General features: G+C 45.3%; 1 long non-coding RNA gene across 1 annotated transcript; it reads right to left on the bottom strand.

Moving 5' to 3' along the window:
• Positions 1-5,540: 5,540 nt before the first annotated feature.
• LOC135824875 (uncharacterized) lies at positions 5,541-7,664 on the bottom strand. The gene is made up of 2 exons (XR_010554958.1): positions 7,083-7,664; positions 5,541-6,173 (listed from the first exon to the last, which is right to left on the bottom strand). It is a non-coding gene; the product is annotated as an uncharacterized LOC135824875 (long non-coding RNA).
• Positions 7,665-9,636: the final 1,972 nt, after the last annotated feature.

Raw genomic sequence — 9,636 nt, 5'->3', positions numbered from 1 at the left:
GGCAAGAAAAACGACACCGCTATGCTACGTAAGTTTCTACGTAAGGTGCTCGGTATTTCACTTAGGCTACGTAAGTCTCTACGTAAGGTGCTCGGTATTAGATCTACCAACGGGTGGTAGCCGCGTGCGGTGCACGTGAACGGCAGACATTGTGTTGCATGCAGTCCGTGTTCGGATGTGCATGCGCGAGGAACTTCCTTCTTTGGAACTGCTTCTTGCATGAGCTGTTTCGGATATTTCGTCTCCTGGCCTGGCTTACTTCGTTTCGGCGCTGCTGAGACCTCCTTTCGCGGAATATTACGCAATGACAGGTGAGTTGACCAGTTCCCTTTGATTCATTTGCTTGTGTTGACTCTTTCATTTACGAAAAATCTGCTGATTTTGGGCGGAATGCAATAAATAATGGAAAAGCTGACAGGATCTCCTTTCTAAATTTAGCTTTTCCGCTGCCGAGGCCTCCTTTTACGGAATACTCAATGACAGGTGATCTCTGAGTTGACCAGTTTCCTTCGATTCATTTGCTTATGCTCACCCTTTCATTTACGGAAACGTGTGCTGATTTTATTCGGATTTAGATCCATTTTTATCTCTTTGCCCTTGTCTACAGTGTGCGAAGAACGCGAGTTCACCTTCTTGACGGTAAGGCTTATGTTAGATGTGTTGTCGAAATACTCATATTCATTGCACATGAGTACGTTACAAGTAAGGCACTGGTCAGTGGCATACTATCGTTGGCAGTTCCCAATCTGGAGGGAAAGGTTCAAGGACTCATTGACCGAGTTTGCCAAATAAATTCGCATGTCAGGGAAAATCTCCATTGTGGACAGGTTCAGTAACTTGTTTGCTTCATACGAAACAAGCCAATGGGTGCAGTCTCGTCTCGTGAAAATCTCGTACTTGTATGATTGGATTTGTTTACTCGGGTCTGGGCTGTTTGATTTGTGAGTACCGCCGAAGAAGAAGAGGGGCTGCCTCGTTGCTTGAAGCAAGAGACAAATCGGAGAACAAGATTGCATTGCCCCAAATAAAGTTTCGTGCCGCCAAAGCAAGAATTACGATCTGCAATCTGTTTGTAGTACCTGTAATACCTGCAAGAATGTGCAGTACATGTATCGTACTTTCTCTGTTGCTGTTTCAGTTGCCGTCATGTAGCTAAAGAAAGGTTCAGTAGAGAGGTTCTGCAAAACGAAAATTCGAATGAAGTTTCGCGACAGTCCTTGCGAAAGTGTGTACGAATTTTTGCACGAACTTTGCTTTCTGCACATTTTCGTAGTTTGCGCGGGCCAAGTGCACGTACGCCATGACCCGATCTCACGAAATTTCCTACGACAGTTGATTTCGCGTTCCCTGCAAGTTTCGCGTCCAAAGTTGCGAAAGTTCGTGCAAATTTTCGCACTTCATGATATAGAGCAAAAGTTTGTACGCATTCTCGTTTTGCAGAACCTCTCTAGTGACTCTTTTGTTTCATACAAGACAAGTCAATGAGTCGGTGTGGCTTAGAATCTTTCGCTGTAGAAGAAATCTATTGGTATGTCTATTGGAGAAATAATTGTATTCACTGGTTATAAACTAGGTTAAGACAAACTCACAGAATAAATACCATCGGTCCCTTGGTGTTCATCCTAAAGAGGTTCAACTGGATATCATTCAGACTCACCAAAAGATGTGTAAGATTTTATTATCATGGAGTGCCTTGTTTATCTCTCAGTATCAGTACCTCCAACCATAGCCTTGACCCTTTTATCCTCAGGATCAGTGTAGTTGTTGGAACGAGGTGTCGGACTCAGCAATGTATTTGTTTACATTTTAATACATGTTTATTGTTCCTCCTTTGCTGTGTTGTTCTAGAAAATCGTGGACTAACAGTTTGAAGTCATTGCACTACTTCCAAAAGTTGTATCGACATCAACAGGATTACCATTTCAGTGCAATATGATGATGGATGACCTTATCATGATAACCCATGATTGTAAACCATTATAAACACAGAATCAACAAAAACATCTGCGACACGCACCTGGCGCATGGCTACAATTCTCAAATAAATCTGATCGAGGGTGGGGAAATCTGAAAGGCAAGACAAATTTATGACAGAGTCATGAAATTCAGCAACAGCAACATGCACAGAATGACCTACGTATAAAGAGTATAACCACCACTACTCACATGTTCCCCGCAGAAGAACATGCATTATGCTAGTGCCATTTTCTGCAAGAAAAGGCTTGCACATCAATGCGTATAATACGGTATTGATATGATCAAGAGTACATAAACCTCTTGATATGATGTGAAGGCCATCATTTACATATTGATATACATGTAGGGCATTCCATTGATTGGTGACAGAAAAAAACAAAGAAATTATAGCAATAAAAACTGCTTTATGGCAGTTTTCTAAAAAAAGTTATTGTGTTCTAGTCCATGGACCCCGTCTAAAAAGTAAGAAATTACCGATATGTGATAGCTGAAAATTAAAATTTCACACAAAACCTCACAATAATCACACACAGAATGAAAAGCTACATGTAGAAGACCTTTTCCCCTCGTGATCCTCTTTCCTTTGCATGCATGACATGCATGTTGCCAATTGTTGGTGCAGTACAAGTCTAGTGTTGAAAGCAGCATTTCAAGTGTTGTGATTATTGTGAGGTTTTGTGTGAAATTTTAATTTTCAGCTATCACATATCGGTAATTTCTTACTTTTTAGACGGGGTCCATGGACTAGAACACAATAACTTTTTTTAGAAAACTGCCATAAAGCAGTTTTTATTGCTATAATATATATAGGTAGGCTTCGCGTAATTCGCGCTGTGCTTTGCCAGTAGAAAAATATTTTTAAATTAATTTTCATTCAAGCCGTAGACCCGGGTGCTCGAATCAGAAACGATTTGACAGGTGTGCAATTTCTCATCTGTAAATCTCAACAATGTCAGAATATACTTTTGGAGAGGCGATGGAACAGGGAAGAGAGTCTGGCTTGACCCACCCAGCAGGAATTCAGAACCTGGGTGCGCTACAACACAAGCTACAGTACGCAGTAAAATTGTCGTATTTCCTTCGGATTTTTTATTTGAAAATTGGGTGCTCGAATCAGAAACAGCGAACTCGTCAGATCGTCTCCGATTCAAGCACACGGGTCTGCCATCGTCTACGCTTGGTGTGGCAGTTGAGGGCAGGGAGTAGTAACTTACTACTTCATTTTTGAGAGCAAGATGGTCAGTGGAGCCGCAGATTCAGCAGGTCTTTGGCAGCACCGTACAGGAGACCCATATCCTCGAATCAAGGACCCAGCAAAAAGTGGGTCGCGAGTATTTCAAAAAGTGTTTACCGGGCAGCGCTGAAATTTGGCATACCGTTAGCAGGCCGTCTGTTGATGGTATTTGTGAAAATTAAACGAAATCGGAACAAGTTTAGGTACAATTTCAGGGTGTTTCTGTTTTGGTACCCTGTGTCTCATTCGAGCACCCGGGTCTACGAAGGTCAGTCGCTGGTGCAGTGGCGGAGCGTCTTGCAGTCATCTGGTCATATCATCCCCGGTCATGGCGTGCAAAGAAAACACTACCTGTACGAGTAGTGTAGCTCCAGGCTGGCCGCAGGCTGGCAATGGCGAGCGTAGTACTGCTGCGTCCGACAGTGTTTCGGAAAGTGCATGTTCTGAATCCGCTCCGCTCTGCGCAACTGCGACAAACAACGATGTACCGGAGGCAGTGCGCAGGTTGAAAGGTTTGCTAGTCGAGGAGTATATGAGCGCAACTGTGGACATGGGTGAAGGCATGATGGACGAAGGGCTGAGCGAGCCCAGCGTCTCTGAAGTACACGTCAGCATGATCATCCTCTCAAGGCCAGACCTTCGGGAACAGTTCAAGGAAGCGAGCTTCGATTCAACAGGCGATATGTGGCGTGTCGAGCATGTCTTCACGAAGGCAGCTGATAGCTTAGAGAACATCTTAAAGGGGAACTCCACGAAAAAATGAAAATTTGATAGCCTGTAGAGTTTCGGGCGCTGAGTCGAATGGTCTTGGTCCGAAGTCTCTACGAGAAAGCGTTCTTGAGATATTTCAATTTTAGCCACGCCCCATACCAATGTATGTGTGACGTCATTGTGGCATGGTGCGAAAATACTTGGATTTTGAGTCTCACTTTCTTCAGGACGAAAGTCAATTCAGAAAGTAGTTTGCCAAGTCGCCCGAGCCGCTGCAATGCCAAATTGTTGTGTTGTTGGTTGTGCCAGTATCATATCATCCTCCTGGGGTTAGTTTTCTCAGATTCCCAAAGGATGGAGACCTGGCAAAGCGCCGAGATGTTGCAATGCGTCGTGAAAATTTCAAGCCTATTTTCGCAGCACGAGCAATGTTTGCTCGCTGCATTTATGATCCAGAGGGACTTGAGAGCTGAGTTTTGACGAGTACGCCGTCCAGGAAAGCCCTCATCAGTGTACCAGTGCCCTCCGAACCGTGAGCCTCCAGCAAAGCGAACTCAACAAGCTGCAACTGAGAAAGCAGGGCGAGATACGTTCCATCAGGATCAGAAGAGTACATCACCCCATCAACTCCGACTGCAGCTAGCTGATGAACGATATTACCCCAGTAACTTTGCGCATACCAGTACTCAAACTGTGCACATCTGTCATCAACTGGGACGCAAACAGACAGACCCCCAGCAAGTACGAAGGTTACAGAACTGTTTGCTTGCGATGTGCAGGCAGCATGCACGACGAACTGTCTCACCAATCCTGCCAAACTGAACCAGTGTAAGTTGATTGCGTGGATATGTCTCTATTTATAACAGCTACCCTACTTCTAGGCATGGTTGCATGAATACCATATCACTCAGAGCAGTTGTTAGAAGTCTGGACAGCCTAGGAATAGTGCAAGTAAAGTGAAACAAAAATTTATTACACTCCGAGTTCCACGCTTGCGGGATCACCAGGCCAAAAAATCTAATTTCGAACAAGGAATGGGTTCTGGTTGTATGCGAAAGAAAAGTAAGTGAAGACCTATTGTGCAAGGAATACAGTGGGAACTACACATATTATACACATGCACTCACACCTTCACCCACATGCGCGCGCGTGTGTGCGTGCACACACACAAACACAACACACACACATACGCACCCACATACTCAATCGCACGCACGCTAGCCTAAGGATAGTACATACCGTATATTCTCTATTATAAGCACAGGTCTCCATTACTAGCACAGTCTCTAATACTAGCACACTGTGAGCACCTTTCGAAACATAAGCACAGTCTCTATTATTAGCACGGTCTTGGTGGAAATCAATGCTGCATGCATGATATCTAGCATGTATTTCTTCTTGCTCTGTATGGATTGTATTGGTTGAAAAAATATAAGCGCAGTCTCCAATATAAGCGCGGTCTCCAATATAAGCACGGGGTAGAGGGGTGTTGAAAAAATATAAGCACGGCGCTTATATTAGAGAATATACGGTATGCTGTAGTAGTGGTGTACTTAGTGAAATGACTATGTGTACATCTAATGACGCCGCCACTCCACGCCAGAAGACAACAAACATCTGCTGAACATTTTTGCTCCCGTCTCTTATGGGCAACACAGGGAATGAAACGAACAATGCAATTGAGAACAAGAGTCGTCCTGTACGGTGAAGTTTCCATTTTCTCATACAGCAGTATATTGTCTAAGCAAGTGTGTTTTCTCCACATTCTTTTTGCCATGCAGGTATATCACAGTGTCCTGCCAAACTACATTCTCAAACGCATTCGTTTCTCAATTCTGGGGATGATTGGACACGCACATCTCGCAGCTCTTGACGACGTCAATGTCAACCGTCGCCACAGCACAACCAAAAAGACCGCGATAGGAAGGTATAAAGTCCAGTTCTCAAAGCATAAAGAAGACTGTGGCCAAATAGAAAATTATACGACAGAAAGAGCTATGAGTATGTTGACAAGCTCATGTGTGAGGTGGTAGCGGTTGCAAATGGCAACCTCAATGTTCCTGCCTTGGAGAAGCGTGTTTCCCTGCCAAATTCCAGGTAGAAGCCTCCTGAGAAGGCTGAGGTGGTGCAGGATTTGGATATCTTTGCCTGATGGTATTCACAACGCAGGCTGGAAGACGACAACGAACGTGCTTGCCCAATTTGCCGTGTACATTGTGTGTACTGCCTGTGTGCCGCATAGCGTAGAGATCTACACAAACACAGAATGTCATATGGAATGTGTATGATGAGTGCTTGTACACATACCACATTGCTGTACCGTAATAATTATTATAGTCAAATACTCATTTACTCTACATATGCGCTGTATTGCACCTACCGGTACCTACCTGCACTTTCAGTGCGCGCGCCATACTAATTTAGTGTCCACTGGTACAAAGATGGAGGGTCTTGTAGAATTTACCATAATTGCTGATTTCAAATTGAATTCCAATGATCTGGGGGCTGAATACTGATTAGGACGCGTTCGATTACCTACTAGTACAGAGATGTCTTGGTCAGAAAGTGCAGATTTCTTACTCTCCTGCCAGAATTTGTGCATTATTTTGGTGTACGCTTTCTTGACCCCACGCTTGTACGTTGCATGCCATGGTATACTAGAGAACGAGTTTATTGACAAAGTCTTATCGCTTGAAACGATAAAGTATGGGTTCGGGTGTGATCAAATGCACCCATGGTGCTCATAAACTGTGTGCAGTGCTCTCTTCACCAACAGAACACTACCTACCATACTTTGCAGATCGTGTACCAATCCAAGGGAAAATGACAAAGACAAACGTGAGTCATGCATGAAAACTTGTGATAGCACTATAGTACAGAACAACGTTGTTCGTGCTATGCCTGACAACAATAAGTTACACACAAAAACATTACGGCCATCGATCCTCACAAGATAAGTCAAGACATACTCGGAGCAAAGAGAAATTTGTTTGTGTCATGCATGAAACTTGTGATAACTACCAGTACAATGTCTTTCTTGTGCGACGCCTACTGTAGTGCGCCTGACAACAATAAATTTCCCCCCAAAAATAAGAATAAGTGTATCATGCTGATACGCGATCCTCACAAGACAAGTCAAGGCAAACTAATTGAGGCTTACCTAATGTCAGACTCTTCTGTCACTGGCATTGGCGGCTTCTGCATGTCGAGATAACCTCGAAGAGCAGTGATGGGCACAGCCTAATGCAAGGATACGATCTCGTAATCTGCGAGGTCCGCTACGCAAGAAACCTTGGGCCGTCTTGTCGACAGCGACGGCAGCATCCTTCCAGCAAAATCATTCCCGCGGGCTGGGCATGGCTATACACTTTTGTCCACGCTCGCACCAGTCGGAGTCCCAAACGAATCGAGATTCTGGTGGCCAAGCTACTCGTCTTCTGTCGGACGCAGCTGCTGAAGCATCTTCTTCCTCAACATTTGTTACACGCGATGGCAGCTCCTCAGCAGAGTATCTGGGCTCCCTGCCCCAACCATACGCGGCGGTGGGCTGTTGGTCGTCCTCACTGGCCTCAGCATCGCTGCCTTCATTGCTGGGGACAGAGGATTGTTCGGAATCGCCCATCTTCCCTTGAAATACCAACTAAAATTAGTGCTTGTAGATTGGCGAAGAGAAACGACTTTGCCACAATGACGTAGGCAGCCCGTGATGATGTAACCAAATGGCCGCATGACGTCAGGGCGCGGCCCCCGTTTTTGCAATTTCAAAGTGAAATATCTCAAGAACGCTTCGTCATAGAGGCTTCGGACCAAGACCATTCGACTCAGCGCCCGAAACTCTACAGGCTATCAAAGTTTCATTTTTTCGTGGAGTTCCCCTTTAATTGAGAATCTCTTCAAGCTGGACGCTGAGCAGACAGTGGAGTACTCCAGCGGAGGCCGGACCTATCGGATCTTAGCTGTAGCCAGCGCTGGATGCGGGAAAACGTTCATCTTCACAAAGGTTGCTCCGCTTAAAAGTGGGCCCGCAATGAGATGTGGACTTCATTCGACCTGCTCGTGGCGCGCAAGCTACGGAATGAGGAGGTGAGAAAGGCTACCAGCATCTGCTCTCTGCTTGGTGTTGAAGAGTTAGGAGAGTTCACGAGCGAGGAGCGTAAGAGCATCGACGAGTTTGTGCGCCAGCAGCCTCATCGAGTGTGCGTCGTAGTTGACGGGCTTGATGAGGTCCGCCTGAGAGAGTGCAGTGGCTTCGTTCGCGAAATCATCAACGGTTCAAAAGTGAAGGGGCGCCGGGCTCCGTCTGGTGGTGACGTCACGACCATGTGCGGAACTGGTGAGTCTGAGTGAAAAGAAGCAGTTCGACAATCGTGTGGAGCTTGTCGGTTGAGAAGTGATACCTGAGGCTTGTCAGCAAAGGAGTGACAAGAGTCATGCAGTGCGTGTACGTGTAGACGTGATTAGAGGTCAGTACTCAGTGTCAGTAGATGTAGATGTACATGTAGTAGTCAGCTACATGTATACAGTTCAGTACGAGTACTAGCAAGGCAGGGAAACTACAACCCTACAATAGCTGTCAAAAGGTAAAAAGCCACAATGGTCCGTATGGATGCAGCACGAGGAAAATGGAATTTTCCAGCGATAGACTAGTAGTACAGTCCACTCTCACGTGAGTCACGGTAACCATGTACACATAGAGGCGGCCATTTTTTTGTTGGTTGCCATGACAACGGTCGCATAATTTTCGCGAATTGGGTTGATTTTTTCAATTTTTAGAATTTTTTTAATTTCTTCTTATATTCCTGAAAATCTTGCTGAATTTATGGAATGCATAATGCCCCAACAAGACTGCATTTTGCATCCGCAACTTGGCAAAAATATTTCGAAAAATGTGGACAACCCTAATAATCAGGCCATCAGGACCGTTTGACGTCATTTCGGGAGTTTCAGGACCGTTTGACGTCATTTCGGGAATGTTAGGACCGTTTGACGTCATCTCGGGAATAATTTTTCGACCTTTCGACCTTTGACCTTCCCTAATATGTTGCTTCGCGCTGTAAGAAATCAAATCAAGCACGCTCTGTCTGTCATGATGGCTGAATCTTGCCCTTGCCTGCAGCCCTCGGGCCTACGGCCCTTGGGCTGCAGGCTCGGGCAAGATTCAGCCATCATGACCTCCTGAGCGTGCTTGATTACATACATTCATTTTACTTCAAAAAGTGTGCGGAGCAAAGCCATTCAAATAGTAAAAATAATAAGAACTGTTTATGGTGATGGGTCCGGGTAGTAACCCTGGACTGTGACTTTTCGACTGTCCTTGGCCAATGTCAAGTCAGTACAATCATGTAGTTTGACTCAATGGTCATCTGTATGACATCAACAAACTGAAGGTAGCGGTAGCGGTGTGAACAAGCCACATGTCGTGATCGAGAAAACATCCTGGCGGATCACTCAACACGGCAAGTCGAAAACACACACGAACTAAACCACTGGCACTGCTTTATGACTGTGTTTCGCCGACCGGTCGATCAGACCTAACAAGGTAGAAACAGTGTTGTAGATGTCCGGAGAGTGTGTCTGAGTGAGTGTGAATCATGGTGAGTTTTAGCATTGCAAGGCGTGGGGGTGCTTTCACACTTTGATCTTGTACGCCTTGCTTGCGACTTGCGTGCATGCGTGTCGGTTCTCGCCTGCTCATTGGCTCATTTGCTAAGACT

This window comes from Sycon ciliatum, chromosome 9, assembly GCF_964019385.1.
Source record: "Sycon ciliatum chromosome 9, ocSycCili1.1, whole genome shotgun sequence".
Taxonomy (NCBI): domain Eukaryota; kingdom Metazoa; phylum Porifera; class Calcarea; order Leucosolenida; family Sycettidae; genus Sycon; species Sycon ciliatum.
This window is presented reverse-complemented; position numbering and strand designations above follow the sequence as displayed.